The sequence below is a fragment of the Stegostoma tigrinum genome, chromosome 28 (assembly GCF_030684315.1).
Source record: "Stegostoma tigrinum isolate sSteTig4 chromosome 28, sSteTig4.hap1, whole genome shotgun sequence".
In the NCBI taxonomy this organism is placed as follows: domain Eukaryota; kingdom Metazoa; phylum Chordata; class Chondrichthyes; order Orectolobiformes; family Stegostomatidae; genus Stegostoma; species Stegostoma tigrinum.
In genome coordinates, this window is record NC_081381.1 from 10569094 (window position 1) to 10585167 (window position 16074).

A 16074-nucleotide genomic window follows, 5' to 3' on the forward strand; every position below is an offset into this window, starting at 1 on the left:
TAACAAGGTGTAGAGCTGGATGAACACAGCAGGCCAGGCAGCATCAGAGGAGCAGGGAGGCTGACGTTTCAGGCCTAGACCCTTCTTCAGAAAATCTAGGCCCTAAACATCAGCTTTCCTGCTCCTCTGATGCTGCTTGGCCTGCTGTGTTCATCCAGCTCCACACCTTGTTATCTCAGAGAATACTAACAGCTTTATATTAAAATCTGGAGTAAACATTTCTAATGATGGAGTTGAGCTGTACAAATACAGTGACTGAGATATTATCTGATTGGAACCTAAAACTGGTTAAAGCAGAAATGGAAAACATTCTTTGGACCCATGATTGACTGAAAACTGCAAATGTTGAACATGCGCAACAGCTGAGAATGGGGGAGAAGCTCAATCTCAGGTGGTATTTCTCATTTAGCCTGAGGTGAATTCATCATGTAGTAATGATGATGTGACCCAGGATAAATTTTCGGGCCTTCCTTAGCCTGACTCCTGGCTCTCTATGTTGTACTCTACTCATGTCCAACCTGGGTACAGCTGGTGTTCAATTCTCTTTATGCTCTATCTTCTGTGTATCTCTAGGTACAAAGGCAAATACAAGGAAATGTTACAAACTGGAAATGGTCACTTTATCAAACAATAAAAGCATGATTTATTAAAATAATATTCAAAGTTTTGTTTTCACCTCTTCCTGGGTGCATTTAGTTTCCATTGTGTAATCTTTCATATAACTGGTGTACATCCCTAGGAGAAATAAAGAGCTTGCAGTAAGGCAGTTCTTAAATACTAATACTTATTAATCTATGGTGTCAGTGGATTACAGGTTCCCAGTGTGAACCTCGAACAAGACACTGTTTTGGCTTGTTACCTTCATTGCTTGGTACTAGCTGTACATTTATTAACATTCACTGAAAGAATGTGGGTGTCACAGTCTGCGCAGCATTTATCATCCATCCCCAGTAGCCCTTGAGAAGATGGAGGCGAGCTGCCTTCTTGAACCGCTGTGATGTGGGTTGACCCATAAAGCCCTTAGGTAGGGTATTCTGGGATTGTGACCCAGTGATATTGAAGGGATTGCGACATATTTACAAGTCAGGATGATGAGCAGCTTGGAGGGAAACTTGCAGGCAATAGTGTTCCCATGTATCTACTACCCTTGTCCTTACTGGCATTGTGGGTCTATCTATACCAGTGGCTCAAGATGGCAGCTCACCACCACCTTCGCCATGACAGCTAGGGATGGGCAATAAATACTGGTCCAGGCAATGATACCCACATCCCATGACTGAGTAAAACAAATCCTTGGCCTTTTCTCAGTTAAGATAGCTACAATTATCCTAACCCCTAAGCAAGGCAGAAAGTGACCACCGTTTCTCTCTCCACAGATGCGTGAGCTGATAGTTCCTATTTTTATTTCAGATTTTTGACATTCACAATTTTGTGCTTTGGTATTAGCCTGTAAAAGCCTACTTTTAATTTAAATGTTGGGTCATTTTGCAACATGCATTAATCTAATGGCAGAGATTTAATGAAGTCAAGCCTGCACTGCAGTCCTAAACATCAGGGACATTGGCTTCCTGTTCCTGTGCGTGGACTGCTATTTGTTTATAGATCTGACCCTTTTATTTCAGAGCAAGTCAATAGAATGTGAGAGTACATCAATGACATGTCCTGCTCTAAATGCACCAGTTGTATTTAGACAGTCAAACTCGTAAAATAGAGGTACGTTAATAATAGGGTGATTGTGGATGACAGTCCTGCTCTCTTCCTGTGTTTGGACTGTGATACAAATAGATTGAGAGCTCATTGGCAATGGAATTCAGCGGCTAAGTGTCCTGTAAATGGTGAGAATTGCAGAATTCAGGAACACATGAGTCCCTGATGCAGTAGTCGAAAGGATCTCAGTTTCAGCTGCTCCAGCGCTGTCCTGGGTCAGTGTAGACTGAAGCTGGAAACACAAAGACCCAAGAGAAGGTCAGGAAATTTCAAATATTGCATCATTTTCAAAGGTACTTCATTGGCTATAAGGCACTTTGGGATGCTTTGACATTGTGAAAGGTGCCACAAATATTTCTGTTAGTAGTTTCGATCTAACCAGTGTAAACCTGAGGGGATGCACCAGTTTTAATTCAGTAGCAGCAATTGTTATTGCAGTTTAGTCGAGATTGCTAAAGATGTAGAGGTCAGATCCTGTTTGACCTTGGGAGCTGGTTATCGCTGACCTGTCCAACACTGGGTGAAACTTAAAAGGTGTTGTTGTTTAATGTCCTGAGCTGCAGAATAGCATTACTGAAATGAAACACCTTCGATTATGAAGGTCCTTGTACACTCAGGTAACATGCCTGTGGTTGGTGTTCCATTTTGTGTTCTTCAACACAGAATACAACCTGAAAGATATGATAAAGAAGTGCCAGTGTTGGACTGGCCAGGGGTGGGGGGAGGAACAAAGGCAGAAATCACATGACACTAGGGTTACAGTCCAACAGGTTTAGTTGAAATCACAAGCTTTTTGAGCACTGCCCCTTCGTCAGGTGAAGCGCTCAGAAAGCTAATGATTTCACATAAAGCTGTAAGACTATAACCCTAGTGTCATGTGACTTCCAATCTGAAAGAGGCATCATTATGTTTTGCAGGAATTGTGGAAACTCAATCCCTAAAACACACCACACCAAAGTGACCATACAGCAGAATGTGACACTCTTCACTCTGTCTCCATAAATGTGACAACAATAAATTAAATTCAAACTCAAATTGTATGATGCTGGAAATCTGAAATATAAATCAGAAAAAAAATCTTCAAATATAAACAGAAAGTGTTGCGGAAACTCGGCAGGTCTGGCAGCATCAGCGGAGGGAGAAACAGAGTTAATGTTTTGAGCCCAGATGACCCTTACTCAGGATTGGACCCTTCAATGGGTTAAGCAGCATCTATATAGACAAAGAAACAGGTTTAGGGTTTCAAGTCTGTGACCTTTCATAAGAACCGAAAATACTCCAAATACCTGCTGTCAATTCAATTCCTCATTCAACCATTACCATCAAACCAGAAGATCAACCTTGGTTCAATGGAGAGTGCACGAGGGAATGCCAGGAGCAGCACCAGGCATATGTGAAGATGAGGTATTAACCTGGTGAAGTTACTAAACAGGATTACTTGTATTCCAAACAGTGATAGACAGCGCTACGCGATCCCACAGTCAATGGATCAGATCTAAGCTCCGCAGTCTAGCCGCATCCACTCACACAGTTGTGAACTCACTGGAAGAAGAGGCTTCAAAAATATCCCCATCCTCAATGATGGAAGAGCCCAGCACATCATTGCAACAGGAAAAGCTGAAGCATTTACAGTAATCTTCAGCCAGAAGTGCTGAGTAGATGATTTATCTTGGCCTCCTCCAGTGGTCCCCAGAATCACAGACACCTGTTTTCAGCCAATTTGATTCATTCCCCGTGATTTCAAGAAACGGTTGGATGCACTGGATACTGCGAAGGCTACGGGCCCTGACAACATTCTGGCAATAATACTGAAGACTTGTGCTCCAGAACTTGTCGCTCCCCAAGCCAGGCTGTTTCGGTACAGTTACCACACTGCTATCTACCCATCAATGTGGAAAATTACCCAGGTATGTCCTGTACACAAAAAGCAGGACAAATCCAACCCGGCCAATTACCGTCCCATCAGTCTCCTCTCGATCAGTAAAGTGATGGAAGGTGTCAGTAACAGCGCTATCAAGCAGCACCTGCTCAGCAATAACCTGCTCAGTGACGCCCAGTTTGGGTTCCGCCAGGGCCACTCAGCTCCTGACCTCATTACAGCCTTGGGTCAAACATGGACAAAAGAGCTGAATTCCAGAGGGTGAGGTGAGAGTGACAGCCCTTGATATCAAGGCTGCATTCGACCAAGTGTGGCATCAAGGAGCCCAAGCAAAACTGGAATCAATGTGTATTGGGGGCAAAATCTCCCGTGGTTGGAGTCATACCTAATGCAAAGGAAGATGGTTGTGGTTGTTGGAGGTCAGTCATCTCAGCTCCAGGACACCTCTGCAGGAGTTCCTCAGGGTCGTGTCCTCAGTGGAGCCGTCCTCAGCTGCTTCATCAATGACCTTTCCTCCATCATAAGATCATATTCACCAATGATTGCACAATGTTCAGCACCATTCGTGACTCCTCAGATACTGAAGCAGTCCATGCTCAATTTCAACAAGATCTGGACAATATCCAGGCTTGGGCTGACATGTGGCGGGTAACATTCGTGTCACAAAATGCCAGGGTACGACCATCACCAATAAGGGACAATCTAACAACCATCCCTTGACACTCAATGGTGTTACTATTACTGAATTGCTCACCACCAACAGCCTTGGGATGAACTACTGACCAGAAGCTTAACTGGACTCACCACATAAACACAGTGGCTATAAGAGCAGGCTAGGAATACTGCGACGAGTAACTCACCTCCTGGCTTTTCAAAGCCGGTTCACCACCTACAAGGTACAAGTCAGGATGGAATACTCCCCACTTGCCTGGATGGGTGCAGCCCCAACAACACTCAGGAAGCTCAACACCATCTAGGACAAAGCAGCCCACTTGATTGGCACCACATCCACAAACATCCACCCCCTCCACCACTGATGCCCAGTGGCAGTAGTGTATAATATTTATAAGATGCACTGTGAAAATTAACCAAAGATTGTTAGGCAGCACATTCCAAACCTACGGCCACTTCCATTTGGAAGGACAAGGGCAGCAGACACAAGGGAACACCATCCTCTGCAAGTTCTCCTCCAAACCACTCACCATCCTGACTTGGAAATATATCACCATTTCTTCACTGTCACTGGATCAAAACCCCAGTATTCCCTCCCCAATGGCATTGTGGGTCAACCCACTGCAGGAGGACTGCAGCGATTCAAGAAAGGCATCTCACCAGCACCTTCTCAAGGGCAACTAGGGATGGGCAATAAATGCTGGACAGTCAGTGATGCCGACATCCCATAAATGAATCAAATGAAAGTTTCTGCTGCATTATACAAAGAACAGTACAGCACAGGAACAGGCACTTCGGCCCATCAAGACAGCACCGACACATAAGGCCTTTCTAAATTAAAAACCTTTGCCATTATGCTGACTGTATCCCACTACTCTCTGCCTATTCAAAGAACCCATCAAGATGTCCCTACAAATATTACTATTGTATCCACTTCCATCAACTCCTCCAGCATTACAGGAAGTTGCCACCTTCTGTGTGAAACCTGTCTCTCATATCTACTCAAAATGTATGCCTGTCACCTTAAATCTACTTCGCCTTGTAACTGACATTTCTATCCTGGGTAAGAGATTCCGACTGTCCATTTTGTCCTGGGTAAGAGATTCCGACTGTCCGTTCTATCCTGGGTAAGAGATTCTGACTGTCCGTTCTGTCCTGGGTAAAAGATTCCGATTGTCCTTTCTACCCTGGCTAAGAGATTCCAACTGTCCATCCCATCCTGGGTAAGAGATTCCGACTGTCCGTTCTATCCTGGGTAAGAGATTCTGACTGTCCGTTCTACCCTGGGTAAGAGATTCTGACTGTCCGTTCTGTCCTGGGTAAAAGATTCCGATTGTCCATTCTACCCTGGGTAAGAGATTCCGACCGTTCGTTCTACTCTGGGTAAGAGATTCCGACTGTCCATTCTATCCTGGGTAAGAGATTCCGACCGTCTGTTCTACCTTGGGTAAGAGATTCCGACCGTTCGTTCTACCCTGGGTAAGAGATTCCGACTGTCCATTCTATCCTGGGTAAGAGATTCCGACCGTCTGTTCTACCCTGGGTGAGAGATTCCGACTGTCCGTTCTACCCTGGGTAAGAGATTCCGACCGTTCGTTCTACCCTGGGTAAGAGATTCCGACTGTCCATTCTATCCTGGGTAAGAGATTCCGACCGTCTGTTCTACCTTGGGTAAGAGATTCCGACCGTTCGTTCTACCCTGGGTAAGAGATTCCGACTGTCCATTCTATCCTGGGTAAGAGATTCCGACCGTCTGTTCTACCCTGGGTGAGAGATTCCGACTGTCCGTTCTACCCTGGGTAAGAGATTCCGACCGTTCGTTCTACCCTGGGTAAGAGATTCCGACTGTCCATTCTATCCTGGGTAAGAGATTCCGACCGTCTGTTCTACCCTGGGTAAGAGATTCCGACCGTCTGTTCTACCCTGGGTGAGAGATTCCGACTGTCCGTTCTACCCTGGGTAAGAGATTCCGACTGTCCGTTCTACCCTGGGTAAGAGATTCCGACTGTCCATTCTACCCTGGGTAAGAGATTCCGACCGTTCGTTCTACCCTGGGTAAGAGATTCCGACTGTCCATTCTATCCTGGGTAAGAGATTCCGACCGTCTGTTCTACCCTGGGTGAGAGATTCCGACCGTCTGTTCTAGCCTGGGTGAGTGATTCCGACTGTCCGTTCTACCCTGGGTAAGAGATTCCGACTGTCCGTTCTAGCCTCTTATAATTTTGTAAATGTTTATCAAGTTGCCTCTCGATCGTCCAACATTCAAGTAAACCCTAAAGAAGTTTGTTCAGTCTCTCCTCAGAGCTAATAACCTCCACATGAGGTAACACAGGCAAACTGTTTCTGTTCTCTCTCCAAAGTCTCCCTATCCTTCTGGCTGTTTTGTGACCAGGGCTGTGCAGAATATTCTAAAAGTGGCCTGAATAAAATTCTGTACAGCTGCAACATGGCTTGCCCATTTTTATACTCCATGCCCTGATTAATGAAGGCAAGCATTTTATATGCCTTTTTGACCACATTATACAATTATGTTGTTACTTTCAGGGAACTGTGTACCGGTATGATATATATCTCTGTATGTTACTGCTTCTGAGCATCTTGCCACTTACTGCATACTTCCCTCCTACTGTAGACCTTCCAAAGTGCATCAACTCGCATTTATCCAGATTCAACTCCATCTGCCATTTCTCCAACCAAGTCTTTAAACTATCTATATTCTGACAATCCTCCTCACTACCAACAACTCTCCCAACTCTTCATGTCATCTGCAAGCATACTAAACAGGCCCCATACATTCTCCTCCAAAATTGCTTTGATATATATACACCAGTAGACACTAGAAAACACCCTTCCACTGCCGCTTTCTGTTTTCTATGACTGAGCCATTCCTGTATTAATCTTAACAGCTCACCATGGATCCCTTGTGGAACAGTCCTGAAGGATGTCACTGCATCATTTCACAATTGGTGCAATTGCTGGATATTGCCCTTTTAAAAACAAACCGAGCATTTGCCAAATAAATAAATGGTTTTGTCTTGTAGTGAGAGTCTCAATGTAACCAGATTTGTTTCAATGATAAATTCCCCAGTGATGAGGAGCAGTGAACAGAGATTATTCGGCAGAAAAGGTCATAAGTGACATGCAAATAAGATGGGTTTCAATGATTACAGGTAGGTCAGCAGCGTCAGGCAGATCAGACACTGTCCTTTGAAATGTCTGCCAATTGTGTGGAACAGGCTATATTTATGATTTCTATTCAATAATTTTAAAAAATGTTAATGGTTCTCTTTCAATCACTGAAACTCAGCAAATATCCACTGTCTATAAGGGAAACAGTACACTTCTTGAAAGACCACATAGGCCAGTTTGTAGACCCTGCAGTGACACGACCAGCTCCCTTCTCCCATCACATCAGCTGCATTTCCACCTGGTGGCTTTTGTCAAGGATCTACCCCCTTTAAAAGCAGTCTTCATGCAAATTTTGCAAAGACCTACCTTGTTTATGAACACAATGCATAACGGCTAAAATTGCACCAAAATAACTTGCAGAATCCTTCATACATACATCACGGCAATGACTCCACTGAACTTTTGTATTTTAACTTTGAGCATAAGGTTTCTCAGAAATTCTCCCTTTAAACCTAAAATACAATAATGTTCAAGTTGTAGACTGAATCTTCAGAATACAGCTGTCAGTGTGTTTACTTAACAATCCCACAGAGATAATGTGTTGCAAATTAATCCCTCGTGCACGCAACAACAGTTTCCTTCTGTTGTATAAAATCCAGTATTTTATCCCACAGAGACTGTGGTATGGCTGTGGATTAATGCTTAAGATCATCAATGATGTAAGTTTGTTTCACCGTTATTATTAATTGGAAAAACAGAGCAAGTTTAAGAATCTACCTCACTGTTTATCTCAAGATCAAAGCTTTGGACAACAATTTGACTGCCAAGTCTGCCAAGTAGGTTCACCAGTGTCACTGAACACTAAACTGTGTCCCTGTGCTTGGAGTGCCTGCTAACTAGGATGGAACAAAGTTCATCTTGCTCAGTATGTAGCGAGAATTCTATTAGTGAATGCAGTGACTGTGAGAGACTGAATATATTTGATTAAATGAGAAGCAGACAATCAGCAGCACCCACATCTCCATGGTCATGTATTAGGAAAAGGTGCACTGCCCCTCATCCCCATCACACTGAATTACACAATGAAAAGGACCATTGCGTTTGCATAGAAATATAGAAACTAGGAGCAACAGTAGGCCATTCAGTCCTTCGAATCTGCTTCACCATTCAATATGACGATGGCTGATCAATCAACTCAAGAGGCTGTTCTGTTTCTCTCCCATTTCCTTTGATCCCTTTGGCTCCATGTGCTATATCCTACTCCTTCCTAAACTCATACGATGTTCTAGCCTCAACCATTCTTTGTGGCAGTGAATTCCACAGGTTCCCCAGTCTCTGGCTGAAGAAATTCCTCCTCATCCCCATCCTAAATGGTTACCCCGTATCCTTAGACTGTGAGCCCACCACCATCAGGAACGTCCATCCTGCGTCTACCCATGCCTCGTCCTGTTCAAACGTTACAGGTTTCTATGGGATCCTTCTCATTCTTCTGAGCTCCAGCAAATATAATCCTAACCAGTTCACCCTCTCCTACCACATCAATCCTGCCAGCCCAGGAATCAGGCTGAGAGGCATAATGTCCTCTTATGCTCACTGGGTAAGGTTGGATCCTGACACCACCCCACCCACTACCTTAAACCATCATCTTCCATTTCCCAAGGAACAGTCCAAATGTTTCTCCTTTAATGGTCCATCTAAGAGCAATTAAAGATGATGCAATAAACAAGAACAAAAGCTTCTTCACTGGGTCATTTAAATACTGGATGCAACTGGCCCTCCCTGATCACTCCCTGTTCCTGTTTCATCCTGGTCTGGATCTTCAAAACCATGTCATGGTTAAACAGTCACCTCCTCTACTACCAGGAACACTGCAAATATCTACAAGATGCATGACAGAAATTCACCCAAGATCCAACAGCAAATATATGGGAACACCATCCCCTGCAAGTTCCCCTCCAAGCCACTCACCATCCTGACTTCGAAATATATCACCATTCCTTCACTGCTGCTGGTCAAAATCCTAGAATTGCCTCTCTAAAGGGCATTGTGGGTTGCCCTACAGCACATGGACTGCAGCGGTTGAAGAAGGCAGCTCACCCTGACGTTCTCAAGGCATGAAGGGATGGGCAATGAATGCTGACATTGTCAGTTATCTCAGCATCCCATGAATAAATAATAATAAATAAGCTTATTTATTTTAACTCAATAGTCCTTAATTTAGATTATCTGAATTCCTTTGTGGTTCTCCTTACATCAACATATATTGGATATTTTGATTCTCGTTACAAAATATAATAAATGTTCAGAAGTTGATCCTTACTACTTAAACACAGACAGTTATGTTTTCTTAATCACTTGTGATTCTGAATCTTGTCTACTTATTTTTGTTTTTTAATTTATTCTTTTATTATGCACTTTGGGGTATCAGGAGGTGAGTACCTCACTGCAAGATTCCTTGCCTCTGACCTAATCTTGTAGCTAATGTGTTCAGATGGCTGGCCCAGTTGAGTTTCAGGTCAATGTTAATCCCTGGGGTGTGGAAGATATTTTGATGGTAAAGCCATTAAATGTCAAGGCACAATGTTAGATACCTTCTTGTTAGAGATGGCAAATATCCCTACTTCTGACCTTATGATGGAGAGAAGGTCATTGTTGAAGCAGCTGAAGATGGTTCAGCCTGAGACACTGCTCTGAGGAACTCCTGCAGGGATATCCTGGAGCTGAGATGACCGACCTCCAACAACCATGGCCATCTTCCTATGAGCTAGATGTGACTCTAACCAGCTGAGGGGTTTCCCCCTGACTCTCATTGACTTCGATTCTACTGAAAACTGAGGGGACCTTTCCATCATCTGCAATTTCACCTAAACGATTAACACATTTAATTCCAAAAACAGTCGATTTTTCTGTATATTGATTTGTTAAATCTTTATATGTCTAATCTGAATGTTGCTATTAAAAAAACTGATGTGATACCATGTTTAATGTTGGGGCAGGATTCAGTTAATCCTATCCAAATTTGTAATTTAATATTCTCTGTAATTGGCTGTACACCAGCTGCTTTAAAGCTACATCACCTTTTCAGGCTCTGCACAGTCAGGCACTCCATTGGCTAATTCGAGGGAGCAGTCATATACCTGAACACACAAAAACAAATTGCAGGAGATTGCATGTTGTAGCCCGTGTTCCCATTTTCTCTAATAGGCTCCATAACAGGATAGTCACTATTTATAAATAAATAGTCACTATTTATGAGGATGATCATTATTTCTGCACATAGCTGGTAGCTGCCTGTAGACATTAAACAAAGGATGGTTAAAGTGGCAACACTTTACTATTAGATCCAAGAATTTACAATCACCAGATGTTCTCCTAAAAAATCACTACACTTATGACTAAACATGTGTCTGTCTGTGCAACTTGAACTGGAACTGAGGCAGTTGCAACAGAGATGTTTGTGTGAATGGATGTTTCTCATATTTCCTTCTAAATGTAAAAAACTTGGGCTTCCTTTGTTGTGTAACTGCCATTTTGAGTAAAGTTCTAAAATGGCGGCTCTGGCCTCTTTCACAATATGCACCAACTGTTTTTAACATGGACTTACAAAGTGGGTAAGTCACAGCAATTAGAGCCAATTGCATTCATCACATTTTCAAAATGAAGCACTTGATCTGTCTGTGATCACTTCAGCTGACCCAACAAATAGATAAACTGGTTAACACTTTGTTTTATCAGAATGTAACCATAGGAAGATCTCACTGGCTATAACATAGTGATCTTCCACAATATTGACAGAATTGTTCAGGATTCAGCAAAAAAGCATAGAGCTGATGATCTGGAACAGATATGCTTAATTTTCAAAAATTGCAATAAGACAAACATATTCAGGACTTTTCGAGTTTTACCCAACTCTGATAACTCTGTGAATGAACCACCAACCTATTTGGAGTCAATCATAGTCCCTGCTAACTCTGTACATTTGAAAGTTGGTTTCCATTTGCCTGGTAGAGGTGGGCTTTGTTTTCCTCCATGGTAACCAGACAAGAGGTTGCGCTCTCTATTTACCGGAAACATGAGGAATAACATCAAAACATGTGAGAAAATGACAAGTATAAAATATAGGCAGATTGGATCATTAAAGGGAAATGGTAGCGTGAAGACAATTTTCCAATATTGGGGTGTTGTCAACTAGCTGACTTTACTGGACATTTATAACGTGATACAGAACACCTATAGTGCAAATCCAGTCTGTGTACTGCCTGTGATAGTTCATAGATGTCGACACACACATTTTGCCCCACATTAGGAGAGTTTGTTGTCATATGATGTGCGTATACCTAGATGAGAATAACTTAAACTGCCTCAACAGGAAAATGAGGTATTAGTCCCGTGACTTGTCTCTTGACTGAAGCAGCAGTCACATGCACTATACATAGCTCTCAGTGAACATAATCTTACCTTCAAATAAAGAACACACAACCCAAATAAAGGGACTGGAGGCTTGGAGCAGAGTGAGGATGGCGTTGGACTGGGGTCTGGTCAGGATGGTCAGATCACAGTGCGGAGGCCCTGTGCTGAGCTGCTACAATATTACGATTATTTGTTTTTTTTTACCTGGTTGTAATGTCTATCATTTAATAATTTCTTATTTCTAACTTATTTTTAAATGCCTAAGATGGCACCATAAGAGACAGACAACAAAAGCTTTTCATTGTACTTCTACAATGGAGTATACATGACAACAAAAGGATATTCTGTTCTATTCCTTACTGATTCACCAATCCTTGTAGGTGATTGGTATGTTTATGTCTAAGATGAACATAACAAGAGAGGTGCCCTCAAGCTCTAGACAATCAAGTGTTTCTTTTAATTGAGAAATATGCCTCTGTGGACTGTGGTTAATTAGATAACCTCGCTTTGTAATATAAAGCTGGAGGACATCACTGCTCACTTGTTTCAACAAGAAGGCTGACTATTTCAGAGGTCTGAGAGAGATGTTGTTGCAGTAAAATGGCCTGGCATTTAAAACAAGCCTTTAAACTATTTTGATCAATGTTTGAAAATATAGAGATTTAACAAAGCATCTGAGTCAAAAAATGAGTGGAGCATTTCCCTTTGCTTGTGCATCTGTTGCTTGTTTGAAATATTTCCTGGTATTAATTTTCCACTTCTGTCTTTCTCATCTCTATTTGTGTGGTTTGTTGACAAGGACACAATTCTGTTTTACATTGGAAAACATGTGTTTGCTTTAAATGCAGAGACTTAATGAACAAAGAATGGTATCTCTCACTATTTCACAGAAAACATGTCTGATTCTACATGTTTACCAAGTGTGGAGCTGGATGAACACAGCAGGCCAAGCAGCACCTTGACAGGTCAAGGAGGCGGGATGAGGTTAGTAGGTAGGAGATGGAGGTGTGGCTTGAGGTGGGAGGAAGGGATAGGTGAGAGGAAGAACAGGTTAGGGAGGCGGGGACAAGCTGGGCTGGTTTTGGATGCAGTGACGGTAGGGGGCGAGCTGGGCTGGTTAACAAGCTTCAAAATCTCCACCCCCACTGCATCCCAAAACCAGCCCAGCTTGTCCCTGCCTCCCTAACCTGTTCTTCCTCTCACTTATCCAATCCTCCCACCTCAAGCCGCACCTCCATTTCCTACCTACTAATCTCATCCCACCTCCTTGACCTGTCCGTCTTCCCTGGACTGACCTATACCCTCCCCACCTATACTCTCCTCTCCTCCTATCTTCTTTTCTCTCCATCTTCGGTCCGCCTCCCCCTTTCTCCCTATTTATTCCAGTTCCCTCCCCCCATCCCCCTCTCTGATGAAGGGTCTAGGCCCGAAACGTCAGCTTTTGTGCTCCTGAGACGCTGCTTGGCCTGCTGTGTTCATCCAGCTCCACACTTTGTTATCTCGGATTCTCCAGCATCTGCAGTTCCCATTATCTCTGACTCTACATGTTTGCTGGCTACATCCAACACGACCCAACCACCACCTTTCTCAACCCCTCCACTGTCACTAATGCACCGACTGTTTGTCTAATACCCAGAGCTGAATGATCACAACTTTCCTTTGACTGTATATTGAGTTGGTTTTGATTTTGTTGTCACGTGAACCAGAATACAGTGACAAGCCATGTTTACGAGCGGTACAAGCAGATCACAACAAAGAAAGCATGTGCTGATCAAAAAGACTTAGAGACATACAGTTTACAATGCAGGCTACATTTTTTGAGGCTGTAGTCCCTTCATCAGTCAGTGACGGCTGGAAGGAAGCTGTTCCTGAACCTGCTTGTGTATGTATCCAGGCTTCTGTACCTTCTGCCTGACGGAAGAACTTATGGGAGGTTATTACCAGGGTGCGATGGGTTTTTGATGATGTTGACTGCCATTCCATGGCAGCAGGCAAAATAAATGGAGTACATGGACGCAAGGTCTGGGCGGTTCACACCACCTTCTGTAGTTTCTTACAGTCCTGAGCAGGGCAGTTGCCGTACCAGGCCGTTATGCACCCGGACAGTCTGCTTTCTACAGTGTATCTGTAGGAGTTGGTGAGGGACCTTATGGATATGCCGAATTTCCCCAGCTGCCTGGGGAAGAAGGGGTGTCGCTTCGTCTTCTTGACGGTCGCATTTATGTGGGGCATCCCAGGCAGCTCGTTGGTTATCACTACTCTGAGGAACTTGACGTTCTTCACTCTCTCTACCTTACTTCCGTCAATGTAGATGAGGGGCGTGTTCTCCTTTCTTTCTGAAGTCGATGATCTTTTCTTTAGTTTTGCTGACGTTGAGAGACAGATTGTTTTCACTGCACCATGTCACAAAGCCCTCTATCTCCCTTCTGTATTTTGACTCGTCATTGTTAGATATCCACCCCACTACAGTGGTGTCATCAGTGAACTTGTAGATAGCGATCATTCAGAATTTGGTAAGAGTAAATTCATTGTCTTCAGTATCTAGCACAAACATTGTTCTCCAGCAGCTGGGTCTAGCCCTTACTGAAGTTGTACCAGTCTATTTGCAATCTTCAGATCACATTGAACCTTGAGTTGAGCTGCTGATCATACTTTCTGACAAACTGAAACTGCCCAATACCATCTTAGGAACATTGTGTAATTTGGGCCACCTCTTGCTACTGAAACCCTAGTTGTAATTCCTAGATTTGACTATTCCAACACTTTCCCAGCTGGTCTACTGTATTTTAGCCAAGGTAAACTCTAAATCTCAGAGATAATGGGAACTGCAGATGCTGGAAAATCCACGATAACAAAGCGTGGAGCTGGATGAACACAGCGAGTCAAGCAGCATCTTAGGAGCAGAAAAGCTGATGTTTCAGGCCTAGACCCTTCACCAAAAAAGGGTCTTTTCTGATGAAGGGTCTAGGCCCAAAACGTCAGCTTTTGTGCTCCTAAGATGCTGCTTGGCCTGCTGTGTTCATCCAGCTCCACGCTTTGTTAACTCTAAATCTCTGCTGGTGTTGTTCAAAGTTGCACCAAGTCCCATCATTCCAATCTTCATGCAGATACCAACATTGGCTTCCAGCAAAGCAATGCCAAGAAAAACTAAAGTTACTCTCCAGGTCTCAAATTGCTCTATGGCCTCTGTTTACCCTTTCACTATCTCTGCACCTTTCTCTAGTTCCACAAAGTTCTGAAATATCTGCATTTCTCCAAATCTGGCCTCTTAATCATCCATCACTTGGATCACACTCTCATTGAGGGCCATGCCTTCAACTGCTGTGAACTGAGACTGGGGAATCCCCTCCCTCCCACCTCTTCACTGCTCACATCCTTTAAGTCGCTTGTTAAAACCTACACCTTGTTTAACATGCTTTCAGTTGTTTGGCCTAATATGTGGCTTTGTGTCCAATCTTATCTTGGTTAGCTCTGGGATGCTGAAAAAGGCACCACAAAAATGCACATTGTTGTTGTGCGAAAGGACTGCTTCAGTAAATGTGCAAGCTAAAGCATATTTATATTTCTACATCAACAGAAACACAAAAGAGCAAAACATATTGAATCAATGATCTTCTCACTGAGTCGAAACTGTGCACTATGAACTCCCAGCATTTATGCAGTATATATGCAGCAGCTTGGCTCCTCTCTAGTTCAATCCATATTTATTTTTGGAGAATAGCTTTGTGTTCAGAATTCCTAACAATGGGACATGTGTGTGTGAATATGCAATAAATTTGCATTCATTGAGAATAAGTGATGCAGTATCAGTTTGGCATCACATCACGAGGGCATGGAGAATATCTGGCATTTTTCCTGTAGAGAATGTCAGCAGACTGTTGCCAGGCAACAGAGGCTGCAGCAAATAAACTACCTACTGTTGGCAACACATTGATTAAAAACACATCTACTGACGGCTGGCCAAGAAAATATCACTCTCGTCAATGTGAAATAAACATACAAAGCAGTACAGGGATTGGCTTTATGTGTTTGCAGCTCTTACCTAGGATAAAAGGAGCCAGGAGCTAGCTGTGATCAAAATGGTCCAATTGTGTTATCACCTTAGTCGGCCCCAGTCTATGGTGTATCACTTTTGCAAGTTGCTGTTTATGTGGCTGGCATAACAAGCAAATAAAAAGCATTAAACGTCTGTCTGCAGCCACCCCTTGTTGTAATGCACAGTGGTACGGCCCCGTCAGTATGGACCTGACCCTAAAGTAGAGGGGAGTGTCTTTGGG

General features: G+C 43.3%; 1 long non-coding RNA gene across 1 annotated transcript; it reads right to left on the reverse strand.

Annotated features, from left to right (window-relative positions):
• Positions 1-238: 238 nt before the first annotated feature.
• On the reverse strand, positions 239-15997 carry LOC125466498 (uncharacterized). Its single transcript, XR_007250471.1, has 3 exons — positions 15840-15997; positions 677-735; positions 239-569 (listed from the first exon to the last, which is right to left on the reverse strand). It is a non-coding gene; the product is annotated as an uncharacterized LOC125466498 (long non-coding RNA).
• Between the last annotated feature and the right edge of the window lie 77 nt (positions 15998-16074).